This window comes from Podarcis melisellensis (genome assembly GCF_964234715.1).
Source record: "Podarcis melisellensis genome assembly, chromosome: 8".
Classification (NCBI taxonomy): Eukaryota; Metazoa; Chordata; class Lepidosauria; order Squamata; family Lacertidae; genus Podarcis; species Podarcis melisellensis.
Genome location: NC_138540.1, coordinates 76,005,705 through 76,021,162, shown reverse-complemented (window position 1 = coordinate 76,021,162; position 15,458 = coordinate 76,005,705). Strand labels below are relative to the sequence as shown.

The window sequence follows — 15,458 nt, the reverse complement described above, 5'->3', positions numbered from 1 at the left end:
GACGATGCAGGGCTGTGCATCGGGTTCTGATCCTGTTCTGTGTCAGCCTGCAGAATTGGCCAATGGCAGGCTGGCCTGGAGGGCTGGGCTCTTTGGGGGCAGGCTTGAGGGAACAACCAGGCTTCTCGGAGGTCCGCTCCTGGGAGGTTTAAAACTGCCCACGCCTGCTCCCGACACCCAGCTCTTCTTTGTCAGATCAGCCCGCCCAACCACTCCAATAATTTTGCATTTACTCCTTTAATTGGCTTTTGCCTGGAGGTTTCGTCTACCTCATAGCAATCGTCACAGCTTTGGCAGTTTAGGCACTGGGTAACCTTAGCCTTGGTTGGAGGGGGAGTTTTAGCCTCACCTTTCCCTCAAGAAATAGGGTATCCCATTAAAGGGGTCCGTGATGCAGTTACTTCTGTCCATTTGCCCAGACAGGGGGGTTTGGGCCTCAGCACTCCTAGAGGCGGTGATCCCTGAGGGGATACCCCTATTGATGTAAGTCATAGGAATCCCTGCTGCCGGGTTGGCCCTGATGTCATTTCCTATAGGCAGCCCGGAAATAAATACTTACCCAGTGCCTATGCCAAACCACTTTACCTGTAGTCAATGAAGTTGTGGCCTGATTCAATCCCATTCAACTGTGTGGTCTCCTTTATTGGTAGTTCACCTGAGCAGGGGGAGGGGGTCGGGGAGTGAGCAGCCTGGTCCTGAAATGACTCTTCTCCATCTGCTTTTGCCTCCGCTCCTGTCCCCCAGCGGCATGTGCAGAGCCTCCAAGTGTTCCTATTTTCCAAGGACAGTCCCAGATTTATAGAAGCCATCCCGGTTTATGATTTGACCCCATAATGTCCCACTTTTCCATAGGATGTCCCTATTTTCGTTGGAAAAATGTTGGAAGATAAGCAGTTATGCGACCCTTGAGCCAAGGAGATGAAGGCAACCCTGTATAGCAGGCATGGCCAAACTTGGCCCTCCAGCTGTTTTGGGACTACAGTTCCCATCATCCCTGACCACTGGTCCTGTTAGCTAGGGATGATGGGAGTTCTAGTTCCAAAGCAGCTAGAGGGACAAGTTTGGCCATGCCTGTATAGGGAAGGTTCTTTTAATGTTTAATGTTCTGTTATGTGTTTATATATGTTTTAAGCCACACAGAGTGGCTGGGGCAACCCAGTCAGGTGGCTGGGGTATAAATAATAAAATGATTATTATCAGGGAATGAGATGTCCCTATTTTCATCAGTGAAATGTTAGGGGGCATACATGTGGCTCCCAGAATGTCAGTCAGAAGGGAGTGTGGCCCTCAGCCTGAATAAAGGTTCCCCAACTCCTATCTATAACTATTCTTCAATTTCATTGTCATATTCTTCACATATGTCCATGTCTCAGTTATGGCAATCCATCCCTTAGGTCACAGCACAACTCCACACCTTGTTTATTTATTTTTGACTTTTTGAAAATTAAATGTATATCCTACCCTTCCTCACAAAGGAACCCAGGATGGCAAAGTACAAGGGACAAAACAATTTAAAAAACCTCTTTAAAACAATTCCAAAGCAGATGCAGGCTGGGAAAGTTTTCAAAATAAAAGCCTTGTTGAAAGGGGAAGTGTTGGCACCTGCCCACTATTCAGGGGGAGGGAATTTCCCGATAAAGACCTGATTCCTACCTAATGTTTGTTTTTCATTTCTCACTTCTAAATATTCTATTACATCAAAAGAAATTCCCTGGCAGGGAATACACCTTGATCATGAAATTTTAGTCAGCCAAGGGGCTGGATTGAAGCAGTCTAATTTAAGGCTCGCTGGCATTCATTCATAAATCAATCCTCTTTTTTTGCTTGTTTGTTGAAAGAACACACAAAAATCTGCCTTTAAATGGAATGCATTTTGTATACACTTCTTACCTAAAATATTAAACTTCCCCATAAAATAGACACTTTCCCCTGCTTTTCAATGCATTTATCTGTAAACGGTGTCCTTTGTACATCTCTTTTATGTAAAATGCACATTTTTGCAAACACCTTTTGCTCGCTGAAACTGCAGTGTAAAATCTGGAGAAGAGAGTAATACAGTTCGGAGTTGCATTCTCACCTGCAAGCTGTTTTTTTGGGGGGGGTCGGGTTGCTCTGCTTCTCCTACCTTCCAGCTTGGAGGTGTTACTGTGGGAGGGTTTTCTGAGCATTGGATCATGTGCCTTGGCAGATGGAAGCTGTCTGCCCTCTAAATGTATGTCCAGCCCTTAATGTACACATTGTAAAAGGTAAGTAGGCGGATGGATATTAGCTGCTTTAGTCTAAGCATGTGCCTAGAGCGAGGGCCTGGTTGCTTTGTGTGATGTGAGATGCACTATTTGCTTTCTGTGCTATCCAAATGGATACTCTCTACAGCAAGCATTTGTGAGTTGAGGACCCGCCACCTGCTTAGGGATAAATAAAACACATGGACGTATTTAGGTTAATGGGCTAAAGAGGACCACAACTTTATTGGTTACAGCATGTAAGTGGTATTGGCTTAGGCATTGGGTCAAACAAACATGGGGAGTCATCCAAAAGGTTAACAACCAGTTGGAGGAGCTTCTTGATGCAGATACAACTGGAAGCTTCCCCTGATGTCACCGGGGGTCGTGTCATGGCCCTAGCCACCAGCAGGGTATCGGACAGGATCCACGACCGCTGGATTCCTTTAACGGAAAACCAACAAGGGGAGGGGTAGGTGATGGCCACAACCTGCCCTCCAACACACGGCACATATTCCAATGCCTAACCGCCAATGCCCAAAAAGTTGTGACGATTTGCTACGAGGTAGGTGAAAAAGCAAGAGGTTGGTGCCAATTAGCCAAATGGATAAAAATTCCTACCCTGGGCAACCAAGGCAACCAACCAAAGTCCATAGCAAGGTCAAAAGCATAAATATGACCTAAAGGGAGGGTGGGCGGGTGATCCAACGACTCCAGGCAGCTGAATGAGGGCATGGTGCTGCCGCGGCCGCTTGAATGCGGCTAAACCCCACCCACCAAGCCAGCTCTATTGGCTGGCTGATGGGCATGGCGCAGCAGCTGGGAATCTGACGCAGGGGGCCAAATACGCCCCCCTGCTGACACGGGAACCAGCTCCCACTCACAACTCCTCCCCTCATAAAGGAGTAGAGGCTATGCCAGATGCCAGTCCCCACCAGGTTTACTCTCTGTGCCCATTCCCTTCCCTTCTGGGTACACATGAGCAGATGGCATTTCATCACCATGATGCAGCTGGGTATTGTGGGATTAGATTGGTGTGGAACAGGCTGAGATGTGGGAATGTGTGCTTTAGAATCAACTGTGCTGCCCACTCCACTTTGTGTCAAATGGTGTCAACTGGCCCTGGTGATATATTTGAGCAAGAATGATCTGGGGCAAAAGATAGGACTGTCCTTGAATTACCAGGTGCAAAAGGGCCTGGAAGTGATACATCATCATACACACACACACACGAGAGCACACCTGACTGTCAGGCTGCTGCCAGTGATTCCCAGCTGCTTGCCCAGGAACGTACAAAGACAAGGGAATGTTTCTTATCATCTGCCTTTTATTCAGTATTTACAGAGAGAGGCTATAGAACCCAGCCTCTTGGATAATAGCATTGTTCCGAGTGAATTCCGCCCCCTCATCTTCCTCATTCATCAATTGCATCATCTCTCCTATGGGTGCTGATAAGTGCCCTCTGTCCTTGAGCTCTTTGCTCTCCTACTTTCAAGACTTACCGGGTTCTGGGAGGGGGGGGCGGTCTGGATTGTTTTCTAAAGACACTGTATCCGTCAACTGCCCCCCCCCCGTGCTTCCTCCTCCTCCTTCTCCTCTCCCATTATTTCCTAACTTCTCTGCTCATCTTCCTCTGAGCTGTGACCTCCCTCAGACCCCTGTTGCAAATCTAAACTGTCTTCCTCTTGTCTCCTGCCTCCTTTTATCTGCATGATCTGAAAAGCTACAGAGGAGGGTTTGGAAAAGGGTGAAGCACACTGAAAAGAATTTGGCAGGTTGGCATACACAGTCTACTGGAATGTTGTGGGCTGGCACCAAAGCACACACCCCACTTTAGAAATCTATGCAGTCATCCCCTTCCCCACATGAATAGGATCCACTCTGTGGCATTCTCGTCACCCTGCCCCACAGCCCTCCTAGCATAAAAACACAATAATAGCCTTTCTGGATCAAACCAAAGGTCCATCTTAGTCCAGATTCCAGTCCTTGCAGCAGCTGGCTGGATACATGAAACCAGGACCTGAGCACAAGAGCACTTGTCATTCTGAGTTGTCATTCCGAGGCACCTGGATAAGGATAATTAATAGGTATAATAATATATTAGGATAATTAATAGGCATGGAATGGATAAGAGAAGAGGACGGTTCCTGTTTCACACAGAGCCCTTTATAAAGGTGGGTTTCTGAGCTCCATACCTGACAAAATTACATTAGGCAGTTAAAGAAGGGCATCCCGTGTGCCTTCCAATGCCAAACCCCCCACCAGAAGTCCTTGCAAGATTGTGGTAAGTCCTACCATCCTCCCCTATTTTAAAACAAGCTTGATTGAATCTCATATATAATTATGTGAAACAGCAACATTCTACATGTAATAAACATTATAATCATATTATACTTAATGTTGCATTACATTAAAAAAACTATTTGTTTCATCCATATTCAGATGATATTTATATTTCATAAATTCAATAAGTGGACTCCACTTATCTTTAATATTTTCTCTTTGTGGTCCACCTTCTTTCATCACGGCTACCTTCCAAATGTTTGTTCATTGCTATTCTGCTGTTGGTGATCATCTGTTTTTCTATTTTTGCACAAAAAGTATGCAAGTTACTATTCCATTAATTCCTACAGCTCATTTGTGGGTCTGAATACCTTATTAAAATTATCTGGTGGTCCAGTGGCAAAGTGTAATGTGCTATGAATGATATTATCTCTGCTACCTCTCTCCAAAATAATTGAATTATTGGACAGACCCACAAGCAAATATATTTCATTTCCGCATCTCCAACACTTTCTATCACAAACTGTTTAAATTTTCCTCAGCCTATGTGGAGACACATACCATTTCAGTTTGCAATGAGCCTTGCTGGTTCCTGAGTACAATTCTTCCCTTTTCTTGTTCAGAAATTAGTCTGCCTGCTATTTTTTTTTTCCATTTTAAAACAACATTTTTCTAGACAGCATCCTAAAAAGCAGAGACATCACCTTGCCAACAAAGGTCCGTATAGTGAAAGCCATGGTTTTCCCAGTAGTGATGTATGGAAGTAAGAGCTGGACCATAAAGAAGGCTGATCGCCGAAGAATTGATGCTTTTGAATTATGGTGTTGGAGAAGACTCTTGAGAGTCCCATGGACTGCAAGAAGATCAAACCTATCCATTCTGAAGGAAATCAGCCCTGAGTGCTCACTGGAAGGACAGATCCTGAAGCTGAGGCTCCAATACTTAGCAACCTTCACCTGCAAATGTTTTTTCAGTAGAAGCTGATCCATTAAGACGAAGCCACCTTCCAGCCTTCTTACACCCAGTTAGGAGATGTCTATTCCTGTATTTATCTCTGACCCCCACCTTCTGCTAGTTTCCCTTCTGTCCTTCCCACCAATCCCAATGAGCACCAGCAACCACTGGTTTTATTACTTGCTTCAAGAGTAAGTCTTCATCACTGTCCATTCCTTAGTTCTACTAGGAAATGACATGCATCATTCCTGCACCATGTTGATGCTTTTACAGCTTAAAGGGGGGGGGGCAACACCAGTTGGGCAGCCCTGATTCCATCACCTCAAAAGTATCTTGGCATTTTAGAAACTCGCATGAATTCCCCTTGGGAAGTTGTTACATGCTGCTTCTCTGAATATTTGTGCAGATCCTTCAGCCCAGAAAATCTGCTTCATCAACGAGGGACATCTTGCATGAGGCTTGGACTGCGTACATCCTTCACCATGAAGCCTCTCCTGGGACTCCTCTTCTGCTCTCTGCTTCTCACTACAGGTGAGGACTTGCTAGTTTATTATTATTAGTGAATTTCCTTCGTACACCTCAGAGAGGAATTGCCCTGGAAGACTTAGCAGTTTGGGATAAATTCAAAGCTGGCAGCCCTCATTTTCTCACATGAGGAAAAAATAAAGTATAACTTCTTCAAGCAGGGGTAGCTTGTCTTGACAAAGGCATGTTTTGAACTGGAAGGACTCAAGGCCATCTAAGGCAAAGGAGATCTTCCTGACTTCCTGCGCCATTCATATTTTGATAAGGAGCAATTGAAGGCCTGTTCCACAGTGGGTAAAGTAAAATTCCAAGGGTATTCTCATTATCCACACAGGTGGGATTTACTTCTATTCCCCAAATAAATAACACAGACATTTGAACATAATTTCTCTTCCAGGTGCCTCCTTGCAGTGTGAAGTTTGCAGTGCCATTGGGAAAACATGTTCCAGTGATAAAGTGGATTGCCCTGCTGGAGAAGATACCTGTGCCACTTATTTGTATGCACCTTCACGTGAGTGAGGATTAAGGGCTGTCATGTGGAGGAGGGAGCGTGTTTGTTTTCTCCTGCTCTGGGGGGTAGGACTCAAACCAGTGGCTTCAAGTTACAGGAAAGGAGATTCCGACTAAATATTCAGAAAACCTTTCTGACAGTTAGAGCTGTTCAGCAATGGAGCAGACTCCCACGAGAGGTGGTGGGTTCTCCTTCCTTGGAGGTTTTTAAGCAGAGGTTGGATGGCCATCTGTCATGGACGCTTTAGCTGAGATTCCTGCATTGCAGGGGGTTGGACTAGAGCAGGTTTCCTCAAACTCGGCCCTCCAGATGTTTTTGGCTTACAACTCCTATGATAGCAGGACCAGTGGTCAGGGATGATGGGAACTGCAGTCTCAAAACATTTGAAGGGCTGAGTTTGAGGAAGCCTGGACTAGAAGAGCCTTATGCTCCCTTCCAGCTCTAAGATTATATGATTCTAGTTGCACAAATCATACAAACATATGAAGCTCTCTTTATATGGCACAACCTGGAACTGTCTGCTCTGACTGAAAGCCCCTTCTTGAGGTCTCAGGCAGCTTTCTTACCTAGCCCTACAGCCCGAGAGCCTTTAAACAACAAGCCTTCAAAGCATGTGCTCAGCTGCAAAGTTGAGATCCTTCTTTGTGAATATGTCATGGAAGGAGAGCAGAGCATTCAGTCTGAACATGTGAAGGAGGATTGTGTGCCCTGCCCAAGTCCTCTGATGAGTGCTGGTCCGAAACGGGCTGCCATATTCATGGGTAAGGTTTCCAAGACATGAACAGGCACCTTGATGGACTAAGTCCCCAATCGACTAGTCAGGCAGCCTGCTTCAGACTAATGTCAATTCTGCTTTTGGCCAAGGAGCGTACCCAGTTTGCATAGTATCATTGAGCCAGAGGAGCTCAAACCACAAATTCCCATTTAATCTTTCAGACATTCAAAATGAACACTTGAATAGGGTTCCTGTGGCTCCTGTGTGTGAGAGAGAGAGCACTAATTTGGGTTCCAAAGACTCAGCATTTTTTAAGGTTGCACCATCATTCTTGTTTGCCTTTTACCCTAAAATGCACATTTTTGTATGAATTTTGTACTGTTTTTGAGCTGCAAACTGCTGCAAAAAAACAACATCCCAAAGATCCATAGGTTCTGAATTCCATATCAGCCCAGAAAGTGACAATCGGGAATGAGAACCTCCAGCATACCTAAATAGAAATTGGATGGGTGAATTTTCTTGGGAAATAATGGCTGTGAACTGTGACAACTTATCACTCATCTTTATTTTTCCTTTTGTTTTGTTTTATATCCAGCACCAAACATCAACATCACAACATTCAGGAAATTATGCCTTACAGAGGCAGGATGCAGAAATGCAACCAAAGACATAGGGAAGGTTTTTGAAAATGTGGGACTTCTTATAAAGGTTGAATGTAACAAGGCCTCTGAGGCAGCTCCAGTCATCTCCCTGACACTCTGTGGGCTCCTGTTGATGAAGATCCTCCATTAATGAACCACATGCAGTGAATTAGCACTGAAGAAGAGTTTCATTCTTATATCCATGCAACCTTCCCTGGACCTGACCATGTGTCTGTCCAGAGGAAATTGTTTTTTTATATTTCTTCAGTAAAAACAAATAAAAAGAAATCTGGAGGTGAGAGGCATGCATTTCCATGAATAGAATTGGCTTTTGTTGTTGCTATAATTCTACTCGCCCTTCATGCTATGAGGTAAAAAATACAGGTGAAAATGTTTGTGTAAATTCAAGATTTGACCGATTTTCATGAAACCCTGCTATTCTTAGAGGAAAATCAGACAATAAAACATGTCACGTAAACTAAAAAAGGGTTGTTCTTCTGATAGATTTTCATCAGCTGAGTCTGGCTTACAACAGAACCAGCTGAATTGCATTCTGATCCTTGCTCAGAGCTATTTTCCAGCATGATAGCAAGCAAGAGAATTTTGCAAGTGTGCATATCATCGAAAGGAGTTCTCCAAACGCTGCTGGTGCTTCCATTCCATTGCATACACTCTGACACTGCTCAGGCCACCTTAACTCACACACTCGCTTCCCTCTCTTGCTTCCTTCTCTCACTTGCAGGCATGACAGCAAAGCTGTTCCCTCCCCTCACACTTGCAGGGGACAGAGAAGAACAGGGAGGGAGAGCTGGCAGCCACAGCTGGCTGTGCCGCCACTCAATTACCCCTGAAATAATGCTTTGGCACCAAGGAGCTGCTACTGGCGGAGGAAGGGGAAGCAAAGCAGGAGGAGGAGGTGGCAGTGGAGGTTGCTGCCGATGAATTGGTGGGTCATGGTGGGCAGGGACACAGATGGCAGCAAAAGAGGAAGAAAAGCAGTAGGCAGAAGCAACCTCCAGGAAAGGGCTGGGTGGATAGGAGAAGGGTGACAGAGATGTGGAAGGGAGTTGTTCTTCTTCTCCTCCTCCTCTCCTCAGGAGGATGAGTTGAAGCTTCACCTACATGAGGATTGAGACCCACCTATGTGGAGTCTAGTGCAAAGGAGCTGTATTAAAAATAAAATGTGTCCTTGCAGGCTGGCTCTACCAAGTCTCAAGAACATTCTCATTATGATAGCTGCAGTTCCTAGGCTCCTTCACAACTGTTGGTCCTCCCTTTTGAGCTACACATAGCCCCAGCAGCTCATGCAAGGCAACCGATGAAGACAGCAGAGAGCAGCAGCATATGCCTCCGTAACACAGGCTTGAAAGGTGTCTGTATGTGTGTGGAAGAAATAGAAGTGAAATTTGATTCAGTTCACATTTAAACAACTTAGTTTGCACTTTCTGAAAAATGATGAAAACTGAAACACAGCATATAATTTCTAAAGGTAAAAGGTAAAGGCCCCCTGGACTGTTATGTCCAGTCAAAGGCAACTATGGGGTTGTGGCACTCTTCTCGCTTTCAGGCCTAGGAAGCCGGCGTTTGTCCACAGACAGCTTTCTGGGTCATGTGGCCAGCATGACTAAACTGCTTCTGACGCAACAGAACACTGTGACGGAAGCCAGAGCGCACAGAAACAATGTTTACCTTCTGGCTGCAGTGGTACCTATTTATCTACTTGCACTGGCGTGCTTTCGAACTGCTAGGTTGGCAGGAGCTGGGACAGAGCAACGGGAGCTCACCCTGTCATGGGGATTCAAACCACCGACCTTCCGTGGTTCAGACCACAGCGCCACCCGCATCCCTACATACCTTAAATAACTCCTACACTGTGTAGTTCCCATGTGCATTTTCCAGAGTGACCCTTAGGAGCCAATCCACAACGGCTGTCTCCTCTCTGATTGGTTCCAGTCAGTACAAAGGTTGACAAGACTTTTTGCTCAGTAGATAAAAAGCTCCCCATTCACCCTGATTGGATACTGGAGACAGAGACCCTGCTGGGACCCAGCTGTAGAAAGCATAACAGGTCTTCAGCCCTTCCATGACCCTGGACCATGGCACCTCTGCATGTTAGTGGGGAAAGTGCAAACAAGTGAGCTATAGCTTTGCCGAATGGCCTTGCCTCTCACCCCCTTGGTGGATGACAACCACCTGTAGCTGGTGTGTGTGTGTGTGAAAGGAGTAGCGTTGGGATTGCTTATCTTGCAGGGAGCCTGCAGAAACAAACTCTCCACTGTACATGGTTCCGATCTAACTCATAGTGATGAGGCGGAAGGCAGCGCTGAGGCTGGGGAATGAAAAGGAAAGGAAGGAAATAGATCCATCAAATAATGGCCACTAATGGACTGAGTCAGGAAAGTCAACACACACCAAGTGACCAGCTCCCTGACTTCTTGAATATTCTCGTACTTCTGCTTTCTGCGATGATGCACTCTAGCTGTGATGCTAAAGAACTTTGGACAGGGAAAACAATGGAAGGTTTCACTTGTGTGGTAGCAAATTTATTGCACGCAAGATAAGATATAGCCAGGTCTGCTAACTAATACAGCACCCAGTGAGCCTTCCTTATCCAGCTCCTTCTCTTAAATGAGGTAAGGAAAACACTTTTCATTATTTTTAACAAAATAAAACCTCATACATCTTGTGTTGCTTTTTATTATATATGTGCACCTAGACACATGGCTCTGAATCTGGCCCTTGGGTCTCCTCTCCCCAAAAGAAATCCCCTCCTCTTCTGAGTTTGAGTGGCTGGAATGTAGTGTCCTATAGCAGGTTAAGAGTCACATGTGTTGGCAGCCTGCAGTGGTGTAGTGTGGGTTGCCAGCGTCCGAGAAAAACAAGCATTGTGTCCCCCTAACCTGTGGACCATTAGCGCTCCCAGAGTCCTTTCCTCCAATCCAGAATTGAACCCATTACTCACTCCCCCAGCAGATGTATTGTATTTTAAGAAAAGGCTATCTAGGCCAGGGGTCAGCAACCTGCAGTCCATGGGCCACAAGCGGTCCAAGGGGGGTCATTTAAATGCCCAAACCTAGCCGCCCGCTCGGCGAGTCCCCATGCACTGTGCTAAACCAATGCAGCGTTGAGTGGGGACTCGCTTCCACGGCGCCAGATGCCATGCACAGATGCCAGAAATCATGTCTGTGCAGACATGATCCAGCCCACGGAGCAATCTCTGTGGGAGTGAACTGGCCCATGTGAGGTAAACCTTGCTTCCCCCTGATCTAGGCATACTTTGATTTTTTAAAATTATGATTTTTAAAAAAGTTATGGAATGCAAGTTATGGAACATAGAAGAGTTTTGGTTTCTCTCCAGCCACCTAACATGGGGATGCTATATATTTATATTTAGAATGGTTTGTTGCTGTTTTTTAAAAAGTTGAACCTCTCTGCAGACACACACAAACACACACACACACACATATATATTCTGGAAGTAATTTCTCCTCCTCCTCTCTCCAGTTTCTTCAAAGAAGAAGAAGCTCCTTATTTATGAAGGAAGGGAGGAAATATTTCACTTAACCTCTCATCCCATAGAGATGCTTTATTACATTTTGAAAAAGAGAAAAGCCCTTCCTCCAACTTCACCATCTCTTTCTCCAGTGTCTGTAGAAGAAAAAGGGGACAGGGGAGCCAACTTGGGCCCCAGGTTATGGGTGCGCAGTGTGTGTGATGTCATGACGTCACACGCGCCCCTGCCCTCGGTACCTGATTTCCAGTGCCTCTGGAAGTCAGGTTCCAAAACCTCCCAAGACCTCAGAAAGCGAGGCCCCAGATATGATTTCCGAGACTTCACAAGACCTTGGAAGTTGGGGGGGGGCTGCGGTGTGGGTGCTGAGCACCCACAACAATTTTTTTGTGGCTGCTCGGGCACCCAGAGCCCCCTATAGTTGGTGCCCCTGAAAGGCAACACTCCTTATTCTTGTACAGTTGGTTTTGAATATTTAAGGAAGAAGCTGCAATCTTCAACTAAGTAAAACTAAGCCCATGCTTGGATTAGCACTTGAGTGTAAATACTTGGCATATGTTCTTATTTAGCTATATGTTCTGCAAGCAAAAGCTTTTGAATATTTTAGCAAGTATTTGGATATTGTTTTAATTTCAAGAAAAGTGTCTGGTTTCCTGGCTGCAATTTAGTTGCACTGCCAACTGTCCTCCCCCCACCCCACCACTCTCCCTATGAAAATCTGCTCTTTACCACTGAATTGGAGCAAATGGCAATTCGTGGAAAATCCAAATTGCCGTTTGTTCTGATTCAGCAGTAAAGAGCGGGTTTTCATTGGGAAAGTGTTGGAACCAAAGAAAAGGCACTTGGGTGCATCACTTTAAAATGCAGAGCTGTGCCTAGAAAGAGCAGGGCAAAACATAAGTGGGGATGAGCCCAGAGTCTAAGCTTTAAAACCACCCCAATATCAGGCCATGTTACCTCACTCCCACCTTTATGGAGGGAGGTTGCCACAGAGAGAGTTGAGATAAGCTGCCCAGCACTTTTTCAGCCTTCTGGTTACACCACTTTTCTCTCGCTTATCAATCACTTCATGGGGATTCTGAGAACAAAGTTTCCCATGCGTTATGACTGACAGTTTTACCACATCCAAGATTGCCTTGCCAGAGTGAGACAGATTAATCCAGTGGCAGATGTCATCTGCAGTAGACAGTGGGAGGTCCTCCTAACTCCCTAATTAAGTTTCCAGGAGGCCCATGCCAGGGAGATTAAGATAGATATGGCTAACCAATTGCTGCTCGCTGCAAGTAAAAGGGCTGACCTTTAAGCCCAAATACTGTTTTATGACTCCATTTCAGGAAATGAGACACACTGCAGGATGAATAATATAATAATCCTCTATTATCGCAATGCAATAAAATTTTATGTTCCTGGTAATGCCACATGGAAAGGATGAGAACATGGACAGAACACGATAAAGAATAAATTCCAGAGCTTCTTCCTAGCACTTTTCCATATAAGAGTTAAGCTTTAGATCCATTTCTTTTTCATGAAGAGTTAAAATTTGGATCCATTTCATGAAGAGTTAAGCTTAAGAGCTATTTCTTTCTCTTTAGAGGACAAAACTGTGCCAAATAATGGAGAAAACCTGAATTTAGTTCCTTCCATGTTCCTCTGCTTTCAAATTCCCTAGCCCTATGGAGGTGTGGTTACGTGGCTGTAAGTGACGTAAGCTTGAATTTATTTACTTTGGCCATGAATAGCCTCAATAAACCACATTTGGAAAGCAGATAGTGAACAATAAAAACTATTAAAATTATTAACAAGGTTCTTTTATCAAGAAGCAGGAAGGGTGTGCCCATGTGTCATACCATGTAAAATTATTCTCCAGGAGTATCTGTAATCTTCCTCAAGTACAGAAAAATATATTTTTTTAAGTCTACTTCTGAGACACAAGCCTTTTAGACCCCTGAATTCTTCTCCGGCTCAGATTAAAATCCAACTCAAATACTTCACTCCAGGAGTGGGAAACTTTTCCACAAAGGGCCACATTCGCCTCTGAGCAATATATTAGGGGCCACATGCCAGGGGCAAGCGAGGGGGCAGAGCCAACAGTGGTCAGAACAAGGAATGCAGATTTCACCTTTGTACAGCAGGTTAGTTTCTGCACATTCCTGCACACCCTTCTCTGTGCTCTAACCAGGTGAACATGAGGCGCTATTGGAGGTCAAGGATACAGTCAAGCAAGGCCAAAACATACCTCAAGGAAGATGGTGTCGTAGAGAGAAGTAGAATGGCTGATGTGGAAATCAAGGTCCAGCAGGCTGCGCTTAAACCCAGGCTGGAGGTTTCCCACCCTGTCTCTGCTCTATTAGTCTGCATAGGGAAGATTTGAGAGGCTTCTGGAGCAAGATGCCAGAAGAGGAACCCATCCATGTACCCACCACAGAGAACCATCTTACCTTAAAGGATTCCCCTCTCAGATTCCACTTCATAGCCTCTTTATGTCTGCTCCTAATCAGAACCAAAGACCACAGGGGGAAACCCCAATATTTGTGTGTGTGTGTGTGTTGGGGAGGTCCTTGTTTGTATGTTTGTTGTTTCCTTTCCTTTCCTTTCTTGTTTGGCTTCTGAATTATGCCCCTCATTGATACACTGAAGCAATATTGCTTCACTCACTGAGCAGGAAAAGAATCCGGAGGATGAGATAAGGGTTTCACTCTGCCCTTAGTCAGCTCTCCACCTGCCTGCCCTCATACCTTACAACCACTGCAGGGGGTGGCACTGGCTGACAGCTTCTCTCTCCCCCCCTTACATTTCTGAGCACAATTCAAAGTGTTGGTGCTGGCCTTTAGAGCCCTAAACAGCCTTGGCCCAGTATACCTGAAGGAGCGTCTCCACCACCATCGTTCTGCCCGGACACTGAGGTCCAGCTCCGAGGGCCCTCTGCTGGTTCCCTCACTGTGAGAAGCCAAGTTACAGGGAACCAGGCAGAGGGCCTTCTCAGTAGTGGCACCCGCCCTGTGGAACGCCCTCCCACCAGATGTGAAGGAAATGAACAACTATCTGACTTTTAGAAGACATCTGAAGGCAGCCCTGTTTAGGGAAGCTTTTATTGTTTAACAGACTACTGTATTTTAATATTTTGTTGGAAGCTGCCCAGAGTGGCTGGGGAAACCCAGCCAGATGGGCGGGGTATAAATAATAAAAAATTATTAGTATTAAGCTCAGTGTTTCCCTTGTAGAGCTTAGCAGCAAGGAGGATAGTGGGAGAAAATGAGAATTAGTCTCTTCGGGCATTGGTTCTGGCTCCACCTGTTGTTGTGCTCTGTGCTAGGGAGTGCCAGCCACCAATGGGCACAGATTGGGCCCAAAAAGAAAGGGCAAGTAAGTGGGCATGCAATGCTTTGGCAAGAGTGTGGGTTTCACCACTTGTGCATGCGCAGACGCTCAAAATGACATCATGTGCATTCGCAGAAGCACCGAAACTTGACCCGCGCATGCGCAGAAGTGCAGACACGGGTTACGTTTGCTTCTAGATGCGAACAGGGCTCCGGAACAGATCCTTTTTGCATCTAGAGGTACCACTGTAATCCCTTTTGACTTCCCTCTCCCCCCTCCTCATTGTGGATTTTAATGTAATGATTTTCCCCTCTGCATCTCTTTCATAACTCTAGTTTTATAAATCCTTCGTCAATCCATAGTTCTAATTTTTACTGCAAGTTTTCTGTCAATCCTACCATGTCTGTAATTGTTTACAATACTGTACAAATAAATTAAAAACTTTCCCCATTCTTTATTAAAGACCTCCTCTTCCTGGTGTCTAATTCTTCCTGTAAGTTTTGCCATCTTGGTATCGTTCATCAATTTTGTCTGCCACTCTTCTTCGGTCGGAGTTGTACCCTCTTTCCATTTCCGCACAGCATACATTTAAAGCACTATGATACCACTTTAAACAGTAGTGACTTCCCACCAAGAATTATGGGAGCTGTAGTTTATTAAAGGTTTTGAGACTTGCTAGGAGGCTCCATTCCCCCAAACAGAGCTGAAACTTCCAGGATTTCCTGGGAAGAGGGATTGACTATTAAACCACTTTGGAGAATCCATTCTAATTTGCTTG

General features: G+C 45.3%; 1 long non-coding RNA gene across 1 annotated transcript; it reads left to right on the top strand.

Moving 5' to 3' along the window:
• Positions 1 to 3,816: 3,816 nt before the first annotated feature.
• LOC309377068 lies at positions 3,817 to 8,314 on the top strand. Its single transcript, XR_014171424.1, has 4 exons — positions 3,817 to 4,506; positions 5,866 to 5,990; positions 6,382 to 6,495; positions 7,806 to 8,314. It is a non-coding gene; the product is annotated as an uncharacterized lncRNA (long non-coding RNA).
• Positions 8,315 to 15,458: the final 7,144 nt, after the last annotated feature.